Here is a 19,976-nt window from a genome sequence, read left to right as displayed (position 1 = left end):
TTTATGTTTATGTGTACATATGTCTTTATGTTAAATATATTATTTATTTTTATATGTATGCATATGTTTTTTTATTTATATATAACATGTGCTTAAATATTATATGTTTATATATATTAAACTTTTTGTTTATATATATAAATGAAACATATATATACATACATACATAAATATATATACACGTATATGTATATCTATAGGTATATACATACATATATATGTATACATATATATACAGTCAAACTCGGATAACTCGCCCTCGGATAGCTCGAACATATGATAAACTCGAACGGATTTGTTTGGTCCCTTCCCACGCAATGATAGATTACTTTAGATAACTCGACCTCAACTTCGTTAACTCGAACAGTTTTTTGCCCAACGGCTACCGAGTCGGTTGTTATCGCTTTAAAATATTACTGTATTCTAAGCCATAGAAATAAACCTCAACTTTTAGTAGTTCTTAGGCATCGTTATTACCATTATTGGCAAAATATTTTTGTTAAGGTTCTTAACCTTTTCTAAAGGTTTGCAAAAATTCAAATTTTACCAAACGTCCGCTTAGCGATGGTCATTCGAAAGCATAAAAAATTGAGATAACCTTCGGATAAACTTGAAGGAAAATTGGCAAAATTGATCTTGATTAAAACACTCAAAAGAAAAAGATGTCTTTTTTTCTGAGCATTCCAACATCGATCAAGTTTTGCCAATTCTAATCTGAAAACGCCCTGGCAGTCACATCACCTAAAACAACAAACAAATCTCAAGCGATAGAAAAATCTTTATACTTTCCGATAAAATTTTTTAAAACTTCACATTAGAAGCTTTTTAATTTGCAACAAGCCAGTTATGCTTTTGATTTATATATAGTTTGTATATGTACATGTATCTACTAATAAATACATAGACTTGTGACAGTGCTCTGATAACTTGAATGCTCTGATAATTCGAACATTTTCACTCAGTCCCGTGAAGTTTGAGTTATCCGAGTTTGCCTGAATATATATTTATATATAAAAATGTATTAAACAGTAAAACTAAAAAGTTGGCAACATTTTATTACTATTTAGTTTCAAACGTACAGTTAAAACGACTGCACTCATCAGATAAAATTTGTCTAATAGAATATGCTCTATGTAAGGTATACATAATCAGATGGTTAAAATGATTAGAAGGGATTACTAAAAATTACAGATGTAGCTTGTAGTTAAGTACAATCTAAAACAAATTATTAAGAGTTACAGCTAAACAGATTTTACAGCATAGCTTGTAAAACCATGATGTTAAAGCTATATAATTAGGAAATATTAATAAGTGACACATAAGGCTCACACTTTCCGGATATATTATTAAAAGAAGATGCAGTTGGTTCGTACAATTTTCCAATCTATGCTGAAATTAATATTATTGTCTTTTAATTGCCCTATATGTCTTGATAGCTCTGTTGATAGTCTCTTGTTGGCATGCTTGCTTGCATGTCGGCATGAGCTTTTGTGGTTGGTGTCGCGTGTCTTAAATGTGCCGTCTGTAAGCCCAACACATTAATTTCAGCATAGACTGAAAAAGTTTACAAACTGCATCCTCTTTTAATAATAAATCCAGAAGGTGTGAAAAGGTGCCTTTTTAACTGGTTAACTAGTACCCACTACAACTAGTCAAACCCTATTCAAAACATACCATTCCGGTTGTCTCGCAGCATCTTTCTTCCATCTTCAATGAGCTTTTTAGCCGTTTCAACAGTATTATTCCTTATAATATTATTGGTCTTTCTCTTAAAACTCTCGCTTTTAATTGCTACCACATCAAACTGCATCCTCTTTTAATAATATATCCGGAAGGTGTGAGCCTTTGGGAAAAGGTTTTTATAGTTTACAAACCATATTTACCATCTCTTAACAAAAGAAGCAAAATGCTTTCTAGGTGAAGGCATGCCACAAAGTTTTTATTAAGCTATTGTGTCACTTAACAACATTTTCTTAACCATTATTAAAAAAATTATTAATTATTATTATTCTTAATTATATATATAAGCAATCCACTAATATGTGATAGGCTGTTGCATTTTTCATTTTGCAGTCGGTTTTTGAATTGTCAGTTGTTTGCTTTACTATGTTGAATAATAATTGGGGTTGACAAATGAATTCTGAGTTTTTATTATAGACACCTCTGTTGGTGCTTGTCCTTTCTTCCTTCTATGTGATCATTTGTTCTAGTTATCTTATGTATTTTGGCTGTCGAATTATCCCTTGTTTGTCGATTGACTATTAGTTGATTTCCATTTGCTATTCTTATCATCTAGTCATTTTTATTCACAGCTTAGTCTTTAAGTTTCAGTTGGGTGTTGATGATGACATCCTGTATCAATCTTACACCTCGTCCTCACTATTTTCTTGATGCGTACAGCCGGTGTACAGCTGATTTAAGGCATAATGGCTTGTTCAGATTTGTTATTTTTTTCATTTTCTGTTTAATTCTTGTTTGCATGTACTACCCAGTCTAACACGCCAGTTGAGGACTGAGCCACAAGCACTGCTTATTGACTACATTCTATGATTATACTGTATCCTGATAACTTTGACTCGTATATTTTTAGGCTTTCTGATAAATTCCTTCTTCACTTTCAATTTGACTACTTCACGTTGAATATTATCTATCTCATCCACTCTGAGGCAATCGCATGGTTTATGACTGAGCTCTTCAATAATTCTTTCCTCTAGCTCTGCTTCTTTCTTCTTCAGCTTTTCACAATTGATATTGATTGTAGCACATCATACCCAAAATATTTTCTATTTCCTTAGAGACTTTCTAAATAGTCTGAAACAGTCTGTGTATATCTTTGAAGTTTAAGCATAAAGTGTAATATAGTGCATGTACACCAGATGATTGATTTTTTCCTTCTTGAAATGCACATATTTGTTTTTCAAGCTAAAGTAGCTGAAAGGGTTAAGAGCTAAGCAGACGAGTAAGAGAGACATAGAGTCTCTATCCAAAATCCCTTTTCTGAGAGGTGGTATCATGCATTGATTTGTTGCTAGTTTTTATTGTGGTGTTCCAGTTTTTCATGGCTTTTTCTACAAATCAGTTTTAGCTGGTCTGGAATTCAGAGGGAGTACATAGTTCCCAGTGTATTATTGAAACCACACACTCATGTATGTTCTTGTGTCACTATTGAGTATCAATAGTGTATCTCTTGTGTATCACAATTTTAGCTTTTCTGTCACACATTCAAAATTTCTTGCAGCCCTGTTCCTTATTTATGGAAACCACGTAGTTTCTGCTTAGGAGCACTCATTTTTTTAGTAGCCTATGTCAACCTTGCCTCTTTTACTCATTTTACCTTCAGCCAACTTCAAAAGCTTGTTTCTAACTTTTTGACTTTCTTAGGGTATGTACTGGCCATACAAAGCTTTTTTCTGCATATTTTGATCTGTTTTGTTACATACTGCCCTTTACACTACATTATGGTGGTCTCCATCACAAAGCTATCTAAAACTTTGTAATGGAGACCACCATCACAAAGTGGAGACCACCATGAAGTCATCATTGCTCACTTTCTATAATTTTGCAAACTGCATTATTAACTTCATAATGCTATTATGTACTCTTCAATATTCATTTTGTTTAGAAATTTAGTTTAGATTTAGAAATAACCTACCTGAAGGAGTATGAAACCAGCAAATGTATGAAACAAACTCCATTTCTGTTTGGTTTTACAGCCATTTAATTAAACTCATGCAAAAGCACTAAACATATCAGATTTAAAGAGAGTTGTGTTTTGTGTTAGTATGACATGTAAATGTTGTTGTAATATAATGCTGAGCACAAAGAGAGTTGTAAGATTGACCAGCATTCAAGTTTATGCCAACTTAAGGCTATTTTCAATCATTGTCACAAAAAGGCTAAATATGGATAGAATTAACAAAAAGGCAATGATTTTTTTTTTATAAATGATAGATAGCTATTAGCCTAATAAATGAGTGAAGCTGCTAAAGTTAGGAAACCAGCATGGGGTGATAAAATCACACCGAGCACAGTAAGAACTTCTCACTCATCACGCAGTTTTGTTTCAGTACTTAATTCAGAGCAAATAAAATCATATTTTTGAGTTTTAGTCAAGCTGAAGATGCAAAATGGCGCAGTAAAAGCTATGAAATATTTTTCAAAATCATTTGAGACTAAATATTTTATAATGTACCCATATCAACATGAACTTGTAAGAAATGACTAATGACTCCAAATGTTTTTTTCAGCTTGCATAGTTCTTTCTCGCTGAGCAGAAGGGATGTATGAGTTGTTAAAAAATATATGAAGAAATATAATATTTATGCACTTGCTATAAATAATAAAGTCATCAACACAGAAACTTATGATAAGTAAGTCATCAATACTTCAAAGAAAAGTCACGTACAAACCGACAGTTACTATAGCCATTATTAATTTGTGTAAATAATATTTTGTATGAGGTGATCCAGAAGTTGTCTGTCATTTCCAAATTTTCAACTTATGATAAAGCAAAGTTTTTAACTTAGAGGTAGTTCGCTTCGAAGTTGTTACAAATGAGTGAGTACTCGTTGTTTTGATTGTACTTGTGGATATAGTACTAGGGATAGTGGTAGTTGTCTCTCCTACATAATCATTGCATTTCCACCCTTCTGTCATGTGACAGCCTGTTTCTATGTTATAGCTGTCTAGGATTGAATCTCCACAGGCTCTTGTGACTAAATATAAAACAAGGAACACTACTGGCAATGCATAATCTGCTTTAAAATACTTTAACGTGTATTTTAAAGCACTGTCACTGTCTTTTGTAACTCAATATCTAATAAGAAGTATAATGGGTATAGCTTCCTTCACTTTAAAGAATTTTAACATGTATTGATAATTTAATATGACAAAAATTACAACAAAAAAGATAATATGCTATACTGCCAGGTTTACCTTTTGTTGAATTAACGAATCAAATACAAACTAAAAAATACTAAAATATTAGTGATAGCAACAAGATAAAATTCTGACTTACCTTCTTTATTTTCCTTAACTGCACCGTAGCAATACCTGGTAGTATCATATTCCGAACAGTTATCAATAAATCCAAATTGTCAAAATCAATGCAAATGTAGCAGAGGATAGTTTGACAAGACTGTACTAGACCACCTGCAACAGAGCGTTGGGGAAAAACTAAAAGTGGAAATGCTGAGAGCTTGATATTTCTTAAAAGTTTAAACTTTCTATATTTTGAGTTAGAACATCAGTCAACATAACTGAGATCATTAAAATGCTCAATTTTATACAATCAGATACAATGTAGCCTCATATTTAATTGGACAACATCAGTGAAAAATGCAAAATTTTTTTGAATTTTTGCTAACAGTTGCTAGCAGACTGAAAGGTTTAAAGATTCACCGAGAAAACGACGCCTTTGCTCATCAATGGTGCTTAGCAATTCCTTGTTGGTAATGAGCAATTTGAATCACTTACTAAACCTGTGAGATTCAAATTAGTACTAAATATGCTAAAGAGTAATATAGTTTTTCACGATATGTAACATGTTTTGGAAAAATTCCTGCTGAAGACAAAGGCAAAAGACAGCAATTGTGGTCAATTTGCTCGAATTGCCCACAGACTTGGTTAGTAGTTTTTTGGTAATGAACGCATTTGCTTCTGGTTGGTTACTATTTGTTTCTTCAAAGTATCCAAATGGCAAAAATGGCACAATACAAAAAAAGAACAAGTAGCTAAAACAACGTCGAGTTTTGTTTTTCAGTATGCTTAATTAGCTAATTGATTACTACCAATGAATAAAATTTTTACTGTCTTTTTTTTCCACAACTATCAATTTTTACATGTTTACAAAAATTCTTTTAGGTTAGGTTGCCATGACAACTTTTTGCTAACTATTCTTTACAGCTGTTTAGCGTCTTTTTCAAGTTAAGACAAAATATTGCAGCAGAATTCCTGAATTTTTAAGCTATAAGACAACGTAATTGCACAAAAATAGTTATAAAAACTGTGTTGCGATGGACTGGGTTTTACACGACAAAACCTAATATTTAATATAAGTACTTGGCAATGCAAATCTGTTTTGCTTGTATACATGTATTTAGTTTTTTTAATTTACCGATACATTTGATTTTACAAATATCTGCTCAAGTCATGGAAGCTCAATAAATGAAGCAGATTTACCAAGGGACGTGTTTTGAATCACTATTTCTAAACTTTGCTGCAATATGATATAAACCAAAAATCATTCAACTGTATAATTGTATTGGAAGCTCTGTAAGTCTCCGGTAAAGCTCAACAGACGATTTGATTAATGTTGTTGTCTTTTATTTATCATAACACATCGTGCTGTCAAACACATTAGTAAAACATAAATTGACAGAATAGTTAAATTTATATAAATTCTAAAGTTTTATAAAACTAAGAAAATTAGTTTCAACTTACAAAAATTACTGGCCCTTTTAGAGTCGGTTTGTGCAAAATTTAAATTAATTTATAAAAACTGACATACAGCTGCCTACAAAGTCTTGATTATTTCAAACTGCACAATGTTCAAACGTTGCAGTTTTCTCTACGTTTTAGCATCATATTGCTTCAATACGTATTTCCTATTCAATTTCTTGACTAGCTGCACACAATAAAGTCCTCATCCAATCAGAATGCTCACTAGCCTCCAACTCAATTGTGTTGCTAGGTGATGACAATTTTACTCAAGATAGATGTAATGACGGCGGTACGCTTTGTAATGGGTTACGATGTAGCTTACTAAATATTCGCTAATGTGAATAACAGCTGTGAACAAGCTAAGAAAATGTAACAAAGCAGTCAAAGCCCGTGCTTGGCTGAATAAAAAAGCTTCCCAATACTATAATTAATTAGTTTTATTATACAGGCATAACAGCAAACAGTTCAATTATGTATCATATGTTTATTGTGCTTAGGATATTGCTCTTATAAGCATTGGTTCTTTGCTAGTCTGGGTAAAGTTGTGTGACTTGCTCATACTCAGTGTGCTATAACTTGTCACTCATTTACTTTTGATTTGTTACTCTCACTCAGACGCAACTCAATTTATCATTTTGGTGTATTAGTGAATTAAAAGGGTAAAATATTTTTCACAGACAATTTGTATATTTTGCACTCATATCAACACGGTCATGTAAAAAAAGAAAGATAGCCACAAGTATCTTTTGTCAGCAAGCTCAGCTCTTTCTAGTTCAGCAAAAGCCACATGAGAGTTGTTACAAAATACATGATTGGTTTTTTGAAGAAATAAAGTGTTTACCTACTAGCTACAGAACAGTAAGGTTATTAACACATAAAGTAAGTCATCAATACTTCAAAGAAAAACCAAATACAAACAAAAAGTTACTATGGCCATTATCAGTCTGTGTAAATAATATTTTGTGTGAATTGATCCGGAAGTTGTCTGTCGTCTCCAAATTTCCAACTGGTGGTAAGGCAAGGTTTCTAACTTAGAGGTAGTACGCTTAGAAGTTGTAACAGATGAGTGAGTACTCGATGTTTTAATTGTAGTTGTGGTTGTACTGTTAGGCATAGTGGTAGTTGTCTCTCCTACGTAATCATTGCACAGATCTGTGTCACATTTGCAAAATGTATATGCTTCGGTCGAGTGACAGCCTGTTTCTATGTTATAGCTGTCTAGAGTTGAATCTCCACAGGCTCTTGTGACTAAATATAAAACAAGGAGCATTACTGGCAATGCATTATCTGCTGTTTTAAGATACTTTAACATGTAATATTAATTTATAGGGCTCCTAATACAGAAGAGTCAAAAACAAGCCTCATTTAAAGCAGACCTTTTGTTAGTTCTCTAAATAAAATATTTACAAATTCTATTGATTACAATGGTGTAGAGATCGAAACTTACTACCAACATCTTCAATGAGAGTATAGCAGTACTTAGTGGATCGGTAATCTGAACAGTTGTAAAATTCTCCCAAACCATCACATTCAAGGCATGCATAGCAGAAGATGGCTGGACAAGGTTCTATTAAAAAACCTACAATAAAAGATCAAAAGCAAAAAGGTTTAATGGTGAGAATGCTAACATCTTCATACGCTCTTAATTTCTGTATTGGTGTGCAGGAGGTGATTAGTCTGGAACTACTGTGTGAACTTGATAAGCTTGAGAGCTAAACCCTTCAAGGGCTGTCATATGGCTGCCCTTTAAACCTTTAAGTGGTTTCATTCATCTACAAGAGCTTCCTAAGCTGTAAAGATAATTTGAGAGACAGAAGGTAAGTCAAAATTCTTGAAACCACCAGAAACCTGCTACAATGAAATATCAACTCAGGCATTATATATATACATACATGTATACTAGCGGAATGCCTGGCGATGGGTGAGTATTAAGATCCAGCTTATAATGTAGTTGCCTGCCACTTGTCATTAGCCTAGCACATCGCCAATGGCTAATTTAAGTAAGCTCTTAGTAATACTTAGAATGACGTTGCGCCGTACCGGAGAGTAGTAGCGAATTTTTCCACACATAGCAACATATATCGCCCAATGAAGTCATCAAGCTCACATGACTTAATTGGTAAGGGATTGGACTAGTGATTGGGAGATTCCGAAAGCAAATCTTCTGCGATAGGGATTCTTCTTTTCAAGAGTTTAATAGCTATAGCCGGACATACTGAAGGACATACTAACTTATACAACTTATATATACATGTATATAAAAGAAGATAAATCTATAGAAAATATATCTATATATATATATATATATATATATATGTGTATATATATATATATATATATATATATATATATATATATATATGTATATATATATGTGTATATATATATATATATATATATATATATATATATATATATATATATATATATATATATATATATATATATATATATATATATATATATATATATATATATGCACCGAAAGGACACACAGACACAGAAACTTTGAGATTTACATATATATATATCTATATGTAAATCTCAAAGTTTCTGTGTCTGTGTGTCCTTTCGGTGCATCCAGCTATAGCTATTACAATCTTGGAATGCAGAATCTCGCATCTTGCTAGATCTGAACTCACGAAGATTGCAACCGCAGGTTGGTGATCCAATTGTCTAACCCCGAGTCTACGGAGCCTCTTACTATTGATAGCTCTTACTATACGTTGTATACACCTTTTCCTGATTTTACTTGCTAAATCGATTATTAATTAAAACTCTAATAACTTTATGAAACATGATGCTTTTTTTATGTTTTCGTGAACTTCTAGTTCCGGTTTTTTGTAAGGTTCAATTGCTAAATTGCAGTAAAAGCTGTTTCTTTTTACGCCAACTATTTTATTATCTTGAGTAGGAATAGCCTCTACATTCTCTCTCCATTTGGTCAGACAAAAAACAGTTCGATGTCTTATTTTTACATTTGTACAAGTACCGAGAAGTACCAGTATCATTGTATTCAATGTTTTGATGGATACATTTTTATGCACAAATTTTTATTATTAATTCAACATGTTCGAGATTTTTATTTTGTTCTCCCCGTTCATATTTATTGTATCATTACCAAATCATCTTTTATTGTAATCGTAGCAAAACAGACTTAATTTTGCTATTACTTGCTAATTGTTTCACATTTACATTTAAACCTTTCTATAGCTGCTTCATTTTGTTCCTTAATTTATTTGGCCTGCACGAAAAATTTTTCTCATAACATGAAGTTTAAAAGTTGTTTGACAAAGTTTAAAAACCTTTACAGTAGTTTTTATGTTCTCTCTTAGTTTATTTCAATTACACAAAACACTTTTCTTGTGATATGTAGTTTGAAAGTTAGAATGGCAAATGTTGTTATATGTTAAATACAAATCAATTTTCTGTCCAAATACTCTTCTATTACACGGGCAACGCCGGGTAGCACAGCTAGTATACATATATAAACATATATACACATACCGTAAAACCTTTAATTGAAAATAACTTCTATTTGATCGCCATTTTGACGTTATTTGGTCTGTACGAGCCCATAATATCAACTCAATTATAGAAGAGTGTCCACAAAATTGTATTAATAATGAATCATTTACGTCAATAACAATTAATTCTCTCATTGTCCAAATTCAAAGCTTTTCATTTTTTTTCGTTGAAGCTTTGAAAGCGACACTATAGAAATAATCAATAGTCGGCTAATAGTAGTTAATAAGTTAATAATACTTCGAAGTATGTGTATATAAAACACGGTTTACAAAAAACTAGTCATTCATCTACCATCATAAATGATGATGGTAAATAACGAGAAAACTTTTACGCATTGCATTTGTGCTAAATGCAACGCGTAAAAGTATTGTTTTGCCAAAAAATTGTTTGAATGCTAATATTGACTAGTTCAGCAGTGCAGAAGAGGGGTTTAGGTCAAAAGACATTGTGGAAAGTATTAGACAACCAGAAGAAGCTCGTTCCATCGAAAGCAACAATCAAAACGCAGCTATCCGAGCAAACGATGCAAATAATTTTGTTTTAAACGCACTAGTTTTTTTTCTGCATGTAATATAAGTATGGTTTGCTTATGTCACTTGTTCATGACTATATATTTGTAGCATTTGATCGATTATCATTATATACATTGTAACTTATAAATTTGCAGATTTATAGTATACTATTTAATAGCATTCTTGCGGTGATCTTACCACGGCTTACAATGGATCGGCGCTGATAACTCTTCTTCTATTGCACATAACAAGTTACGTGACCGTTCTGTTGACCGTTAATAGTCAAGCTGACCCAAAACACAAGTATTGTTTGAGTGAAGATTTTAGTTAAGATCTAGTTTTCCAGGTAAGTTACTCAAATTCATTAGATAATTATTCTATTATCCGTGCAACGTCCGGCATACATCTAGTACATTTATACCATAAGCTCTCCACTTGAACGGCATGGTGCTCTATTTTTCAACCATTCTTCTATAGTGGTGGTCAATTGGAGGGGGCGTTCAAAAAGAGGATGGCGTTAAATTTTTCAAACGGTTCATTAGAACTTTGGGAAGTAATTTTAGCCCTTTTACTGGTGAAACGAAAGTCGCCTATATTTTGCCCTCTCTTTTTGGTAGAGAGATAATAAACCTTTTGAATGCAATAAATCTGCTAACTTACCTTTAACTTGTCAAAGATCTCCTAAAAATAAGCATTGAGAAACTGAGAAATATCTCTACCGGTTGATATCTAGCGCTTGTAATTAACCTGAGATAATATTATAGTCTGCGTCCTGCTTTGTGATTTGTTGGAGCTTTCAATTTTTACTTCCTTCTAATTTTGAAGACATATTGTTATTTTATATTTATATTTACCAATGTTGCATAAAAGCTCATTGCACTTATTTATATGTTTGCTACAGATTGCAGCAAAAACTAGCTTTTTATGTGCAACAAAAGAGGAGTTATGACCCCGAACAAATGTAAGATCATATTACCGCAAGGATGCTGTCAAAGAATATGCTATAAATCAGCAAATTTAAAAGTTGTTTAGTGATAATCTATCAAATGCTGCAAATATATATTCATGAAAAAGTGACATAAGCAAACCATACTTATATTACGTGCAGAAACCAAAGTTAACATTTTGAAAACAAAAATATTTGCATCTTTTGCTCAGATAGCTGCATTCTGATTGTTGCTTTCGATGGAGCAAACACCTTCTGCTTTTCCAATACCTTACACAATTTCTTCTGACCTCCACTTTCCTTTTGCACTGCTGAACTAATCGATATTAGTCTTCAAACAATTTTTTGGCAGAGCAATACTTTTGCGCGCTGCATATAGCACAAATGCAATGCGTAAAAGCTTTGCTCGCCAATCCTAACTTTCGACCTAAAACTAGTCGCTCATCTACATCATACATGTAAAACATTTTTATATACATGTACTTTGAAGTATCAAGACCGTGTTAAACAAGGAACTTTTATTAGCCTGAGACAGTTATTAATTATTTTGGTAACGGTGCATCTTAGGTCGGTACAACGCATATACAGCGCATGTGCAACGCACATACAACGCACATACAACGCACAAACATTGTGGATACAACTCTGACACAAGTAGCTAACAACGCACGTGCCACAACATGACACTGTTAACACATTAATATTATTAATAATATTAATGTGTAATAACAATTATAATAGTAGTAATAATATTATATTATAATTCAATATTCTATTTATAGTCTGTTAATAAAACAGGTCTAAAACATTACGCAAAATATTCTATTTATTTTTTAATGACCGTTGTATCTGCGTTGTGATGATAGTGTATGCGCGTTATATCCACAATGTTTGTGCGTTGCAAGTGCGTTGTATGTGCGTTGTGTGTGTGTTGCGCATGCATTGTATGCTCGTTGTACCGACCTAAGATGCACTGCTACCATTATTTCTATTGTGCTGCTAATGAAAAAAAGCGAAAAGCTTTGGAGTTGAACATCGAGAGAATTGATTATTATTGATGTAAATGATTCATTATAAATGCGATTTTTGTGGACACTTTTCTACTGATCACTTGATATTATGTGTTCATAAAAATCAAAGATTGTCAAAGTGGTGGCCAAATGGAGGTAGCATTCAATTAGAGGGTGGTGCTCAATTAGAGGTTTTACCGTATATAAATAAATCTCACTTTGTCTCTGTGCGTTAGCGCGGTGCTCTGTTAAAATACTTCACACAACCATCAGGTATTTCCACCATTTTTATCAGATTTTACCAAACATTTTTAGACATTTGTTTCCTGTCTTCTACTTGATTATTGACAACGTTTGGTTTCAAAACACCAACTAGTTCCTGAAAATCAGCTGTATAAGTATCCACCTGCAGGCCTTCAGATTGAAAGAACTGTCTGCTGGGACTGGTGGTGCACTCTTGTAATCCAACTACTTGGAAGCTAGGTTTGGTGGTTCACCCAAGAATTTTCTTCAACAACATGGCAGCTGAAAAGGGACTACTTCTAACAATAAAATCACATTGTATGTTTAGATTTTAAATAACAATCAATTTTGATATCTGTAACCAAAAGTTTATTTTCAACAAAGCAGACTTTGTTTTGTGACACACACTTCTTTTTATTAATACACTTTATATATTAGTATATATATACACTTAATATATTTATATATTAGTACATATATATATACACTTAATATATTTATATATTAGTTGGATGTACTTACATGCAGCTATGAGCAGAGAAGTATAACACCATCTCTCCATTTCTCTAACTAGTGCTAGTCAAGAACCTCTTGATTTCCTAAACTGTTCGCGGATTAACAACATTCCATGTTATAATGCTAGTAAACATGTTTTGTTGCAAGTAGTGGGTTGGTTCGGCTGAGAAGCACTCAACTAGAACAGAGGTTTAACAACCATGGTAATAAAACATGTTATAATCTCACACAGAACTATTTATACATATTGCTTGTTAGAGATGCAAACACTTTCTCTAACCCTTTAATTTAATCTCAGGATGGTTTTTGAAGATTTTTTCCCAATCAATTTCAAAATTTTGCAAAATAACCTCATAATTGTGAGAATCAAACAAATCTATAAATAAATTCACCTTGTCTGGCTATTACTTTGTTTGTATATGCATTCCAAAACTGATGAACAAATTTGGACCAGTGTTGCAGGGCAGCTTTGCTAGGTTCATAAATGGTTTTAGGCTATGTAGTTTGATAAGGTTGAAGCTAGTGGCACTTGGGAGCTAAAAACTGTATCATTCTAGTATGTTTCTAACTGTTACCACAATAACATAAACTCAAGTAGTCAAATGTCAATAGAACTGTGGGTTTATAGAAGTTACCTGAGCGATGTCAAATAAATCTACTAGTTATTATAGAAAAATCTCCGCTTTTTAAAACTTAAATTGAACATTTTGGGTGTTCATTGTAATACATCACAAAATTTTACTGTTACATGACTTTTCTCTGACAAGCACACAAAGTAAGGCCCCTCTATATTACCTATTTTCAGGGATAAAAAAGCTGTACTTACTCTGTGTTCTAGCTCTACACATTTGCTCAATAAATAAATTAAAAAACTAAGTATTTGAAGGCATGAAAAGGTTTGAATGCAAATCATTCTTTCCTCTGTAGAAATTATGCTAATTGTTTTACCTGAAATACGACTTGCATAATCATTTATTTATCTGTGTAATGGAAAGTCAAATAGATTTAAAAAGTGGAAGGAACTATCTTTCTTCAGTGATGATACGCTAGCCTACATCAGTTATGACTGTAGAGGGCACAGACCCAAGCATACTTCTAAACTCTCAGCTTGACGTCAAGACTGTCAGTTAAGTGAATTGGTAAAACTTCCTTCTTTCCGCCAACTGTAGCTGATCATTAACACTTGCCAGGCAACCACAGGTATGTGGTTTATGTCATTGACTGAGTCAGTTGTTTAATAGGCATTTTCTTTCTGTCTGTTTAGCCTACCAACACGAGACAAGTGTTGTTAAGTTGCTGTAGTTTAAAATCAGTTATACTGCAAGGTGTAAGAGTACATGAAATAGAATTCTGGTGAACCAAAGCTTTGCTAATTTAAGGATTTTTATTCAAGTATCTGAAAGTCATTAAGTTTTTGACAAAATAGTTGAGCTCGCTTCATGCCAAAGTTAGATTAGCATGCCTTTACTTTTGTTGTGGAAATCTTTACTACGATGAAAGCTATGTCCATCCATCTGAAGCAAAGATAAAAAGATAGGAACAGGTTGCGACATATAGGATTTGCACTTGTAATTTTCAGCTTGGAATACTATAACTCTTAATCCAATGACCTTAGACTCCTAACCTAAATACATAAATACCTTAATATCTTAACCACTTAAGACAACCACTTGCTGCTCTACGTTACGAAATAATTGTACAGCTTTCTAATTACTGCACCTGACAGTGTCTCACAACACACAGGAATGCGATGGTACTAACGTATGTAGTAATGAATATCTTCTTTTGGCAGTCATCACTAGATTCTCATACTGATGTCTCTTCATCTGTTAAAATTTGAAATGTACAATATATTGCTGTAAATAGGTTACAATTATTATAGAACATAGAGTAAACATGCACTCAATACCAACATGCTTAATTTTTATTCACAACTTAGAATTTGATAAAGTATTCTATAAAAGTTATATAGTTTTTACATTCTCAACTATAAATTTCCTCAAAGTGTTCTAATCTTAGCACATGAATATTAATAAATCTTTTTTGTGTGTGTCTGGATGTTAGACTGTGCAGATGCCATGCGTTTCCACATTGTGTGTCTGATTTCATCAGAAATTCTCACACCTTCATTACCCCGTGCCTTCTCTCGGAGTATTAAGAATATTTCGTTTCAAAACACTATCTGTTTTCTGAGAACCAGCCTCTCAAACACCTACGTGCAGCCTATTTGTATAATAATAAAAAATTCTTGAATATCTGGGCTTACTACTGTTGTTGCTTAATTGATACACAAATTTGATTCGCTATTAATTAGATGCACAACATAAGATCTCAGCCTAAAATTTACAAAGCTGTTACCAGCAGCTGTAAGAAGGCAGTGGTGCCAAACCTGTTTGATACGTATTAGTTTTTAGTGTAATGCAAACTCTGCTATGTTGAAAAATATTAGTGAAATATATGGAGGCTTAGAAAAATACTCTGTTAATGGGTGAAATGTTGGTCGGCATTTATTTCCACTCCTGTTACTGTTACTTCCTTTTAGCACAACCGTCTCGCTATAACCTTCAAGTGTTTGTGCAAAATGTATATATTTGTTAATGAGTGCCAGAAGTGTATCTGTAAGAACAATGATTGGTGTATCGAAAAATTGTCAAAATAATTGAACTCATCAGTTGACTGCGGCCTTGCAGTAACCTGAGAAAACCGACCGAAGAGTTCAAATCTTGGCTGAAGCTTACTAAATATGTACTGAGCATTGGGGCAGGTCTAAGCTGTATTCTGGAAATAAAAAAGTTCCAATTATTTGTTGTTTTATGTTTTATAATTATATTTTAAACTAGCTGCACGCAAGATAAACCATGAATGACAATAAAGTTATAGCATTGGTTCCTACTTCACGATGGTGAGGGAATTTTGTTTATTTAGTATTTGTTGGTCCTACATTGCCCAATCACACACAAGCTTTTCTTTATAGCTTTTTGATGTTTTTTTATAAGAAAATTATTCCTAAATCTCTAAGCCCTGAGATAAGTAAACTGCACATGCTTAGACTCGCTGAAAATGTCACAAAAGTTTTTGCTGCCATATACAGATTATTGGATTGCAATTTTTACACTAGTAATATTAATAATTTATATTTACAAGTTTAACTTTGTCATTGAGTGGGTGTCTGCTAGTCTGGGTAAAAACTTTAAAAATTTACAGATTTTGCTTCAAACTTTCAATTGAAACTTTACATGGATATGCTCTGCACCTGCTGCAAGTCTGCTAAAATATTCGATTTTAAAACTTAGTCTTGTTTTGAAAAACCATCTTTTGGCATTTATTTATTGATAGAGGCTCATTTAGCTATCGATTTTTAACAAGATTTAGAGATCGCTAAGTTTGCTGTGTAAGCCATTTGGCTCATACCATACAGAAGTATTTTACTATATCAAATTTGAAGAAGGTTGCACTTTGTATTATTATGACTTGTAATCTTTTGTATTATAACTCAGAGCACTGATTTAGTGACGCAACCAGCAAGCATTGAAGTATGAAATCAATTAAGTCTATGCTACATACTTACTACGATATGCCACAATTTTGTCTCGTAAGTTTAATGTTCTGGTGGTTTTGCTCTTATAAGCGGTAGATACCTACTAGCGTAATGAGGTGAGCTTGCTGACACCAGGAAAGCTGAACGAAAAGATACACATGACATGTTTACACTCAACAGTGCTATACCTTGACACTTGACTTGTTTTTTTTTTCATCTTACTTCGGAACGAGTCAACGGTGTATTTGTGTTTTATTTACTCTAAATATGTGAAACGTTTTTCCCAAATAGATTGACATTAGGTACATTATAATATAGTCATGATGACATGAATAATGCAAAACACACAACAATGAAAAGAGGTATAATCTGTTAACATACTCTGGAATTTCTAGTATAACAAAAGCAACTTGTGATTCAGAACAGATAGCTAGTTTAATGAAGAACTAAAGTGTCTACCTGCCAGCTATAGAATCATCAGGTTATTTACCCAGGAACTCATGATAAGCAAGTCATAAGTACTTCAAAGATAATTCAAGTACAAACAGGAAGTTACTATGGCAGTTAAGAGTCTGTGTAAATGATATTTAGTATGAGATGATCCAGAAGTTGTCTGTCGTCTCCAAATTTCCAACTTATAGTAAGGCAAGGTTTCCAACTTAGAGGTAGTGCGTTTAGAAGTTGCTACAAATGAGTGGCTACTCGTTGTTTGAATTGTAGTTGTGGCTGTAGCACTAGGCATAATGGTAGTTGTTTCTCCTACGTAACTATTGCACAGGTCTGTGTCACACTTGCAAAATACCACCAGTTCTCCATGACAACCCATATCAGCATCTAAGCCGTCTAGAGACTCAGCCCCACAGGCCCTTGTGACTAAATATTAAATAAAGAATAATATGTTCATAACGTGCTTTACTTTAAGGATTTTTAACACCTATTACTAATTAAATATGTTAGAAACCATTATAAAAATATCATACTGCATGGTCTGCCGTTTACTGAATTGAAAAATCAAATCCAAACTAAAAACTAATTAGCCGACAGGGAAAATATGAAGTTCCGATGTACCTTTTCTATCTTCATCAATTCCTGCATAGCAATATTTTGTAGTCTCAAAGTGTGAACAGTTGTAAACTACTCCAACACGATCACAATCTTGACAAACATAGCAGAGGATGGTTTGACAGGGTTTTAGTAGACACCCTGCAATAGAGCATCAGAGTAGAGCTAAAAGATTTTAAACTGAGAATGCTGGCAGCTTGATATTTCTTTAACTTCAGCAACTGTTTACTGACAATGAAAAGCCTTGCGAAACTGTAGACTTGATTAATTTTAGAATTATACCTATATAAAAATTATATTATATAATATAATGTAATTTTTATGATAGTATAATATAATTATATATTATATTATCTATATAAAAATGGCAACACAGTCGCTAAAGCTTCCAATTTTTTCTACTTTTATTTAGAAAAACTGTCAACATACATTAATTGAAACTACAACAAACTGAACACTCAATTTTGTGCAGTCAGATGCAATGTAAGTTAATATTCGTTGAGAAAGTATGATTAGCAAGAGCAATATTCTGTTGAATTTATTTTTTCATTTTATCCAGTCTGATTTAGATAACAACAAACGAAGTGGCGTAACAATAAAATAATAAACACATAACTGGAGTAATGTCTGGCATTTCAGTTATGAGTATTTTTGCCAGACCTTGATTGCTTCCATTGAATAATGCACATCTAAAGTGTGTTAATTAAGTTGGATTCATTTAAGATCCTCCCATTTTAAATTCATGTAATAAACAAGAGACTGCAGTATATTCGTTTATTCAAACCCGCATCCAAGCAGTCGTTTATCTTTAAAGGTACTTTTGCATTCTCTACTTGCATCCTATATGGAAAATCAAAAAATGTTTAACATTAAATGTAATGAGCTACAATTGTTAGTTTGATCCTTACAAAGTAGACAATAATTACACGTTATTAACATGGCTACTATTTAATTCAACACAAGAAGATGACAATCAAGGTAAGACAATACACTTATTTCTCAAATGACCAATCAGAATACATAGAGGCTGGTTTAAAAAACAGAATTTTTTTGCGCTTATCTGCTAAATGAGGATTGATTTACCTTACCTGTTATAACAATTAACAGTTCTTTTTTCAGTGAAGTAGATATGATGCAAATCCTTTGTGATGTAAACTTCTCATTATTGACACACTTAATATATTAGCTGTACATACTTACATGCAATCGTTAGTAGAGTGAGATAACACCATCTCTCCATCTCAGTAACTAATGAGGGTAACTAATATTTTGATTCTTACAGCCGTTAAAAGATTAATGGCATTCCATTTAGTTATGCCAGAAAACAAGTGAAGCTGAAAGTAGTGTATAGTGTACTAGACTGGCTGAGAGTTTAACTAGAACAGAGACCTGACAACTTTGGTGGTAAAATATATATATATATATATATATATATATATATATCTATATAAGTACAAAGACGGAAAAAGATTTTAGCAACAGTTTATTACTTAAAGTTTCATGATGCAAAATGATGTTAAGTTTGCACCAATCTTCAGATAAAAAATTGCATGACATAAACACAAAACCAAGAATACACTAAGAACACCAAAATGAAGAGTTACCTGTATAAGTACAAAGACGGAAAAAGATTTTAGCAACAGTTTATGACTAAAAGTTTCATACTGCATGCAGTAATCATCAGATGCTAATGTGAAACTTCACATTAGCATCTGATGATTACTGCATGCAGTTCTTAGTGTATTTTTGGTTTTGTGTTTATGTCATGCAATTTTTTATCTGAAGATTGGTGCAAACTTAACATCATTTTGCATCATGAAACTTTAAGTAATAAACTGTTGCTAAAATCTTTTTCCGTCTTTGTACTTATACAGGCTCGGTGGACCACTTTGAGAACTATATCAGTGAAGTCTCAACCATTATCTGTATATATATATATAAATTGGGAAGTCAAATAGTTTACTTATCTTTCAGCTACTGTCAGTTTCCTGCTGGCGCATTCTTCAGGTTGTAAGCTTCCCTGTTATAACAATATAACAATATAAATGTTATATATATATATATATATATATATATATATATATATATTATCACACAACTTGTTACATCTCAGATAGGTATCTGATAGCAAATGTAAATTGTAATTTGAAATCTAATAAAAAGCGAATGTAATGTAATAT

General features: G+C 32.6%; 2 long non-coding RNA genes across 2 annotated transcripts; both read right to left on the bottom strand.

The window, feature by feature from the left end:
• Positions 1–7,112: 7,112 nt before the first annotated feature.
• Positions 7,113–13,336, bottom strand: LOC137406457 (uncharacterized). Its single transcript, XR_010979873.1, has 3 exons — positions 13,203–13,336; positions 7,889–8,020; positions 7,113–7,689 (listed from the first exon to the last, which is right to left on the bottom strand). It is a non-coding gene; the product is annotated as an uncharacterized lncRNA (long non-coding RNA).
• A 3,683-nt stretch (positions 13,337–17,019) lies between these two features.
• Positions 17,020–19,045, bottom strand: LOC137406522 (uncharacterized). The gene is made up of 3 exons (XR_010979892.1): positions 18,997–19,045; positions 17,803–17,937; positions 17,020–17,607 (listed from the first exon to the last, which is right to left on the bottom strand). It is a non-coding gene; the product is annotated as an uncharacterized lncRNA (long non-coding RNA).
• Between the last annotated feature and the right edge of the window lie 931 nt (positions 19,046–19,976).

The sequence above is a fragment of the Watersipora subatra genome, chromosome 10 (genome assembly GCF_963576615.1).
Source record: "Watersipora subatra chromosome 10, tzWatSuba1.1, whole genome shotgun sequence".
NCBI classification, from domain to species: domain Eukaryota; kingdom Metazoa; phylum Bryozoa; class Gymnolaemata; order Cheilostomatida; family Watersiporidae; genus Watersipora; species Watersipora subatra.
Note: the sequence above shows the minus strand (reverse complement) of the source record. Positions and strands in the feature narration are given on the sequence as shown.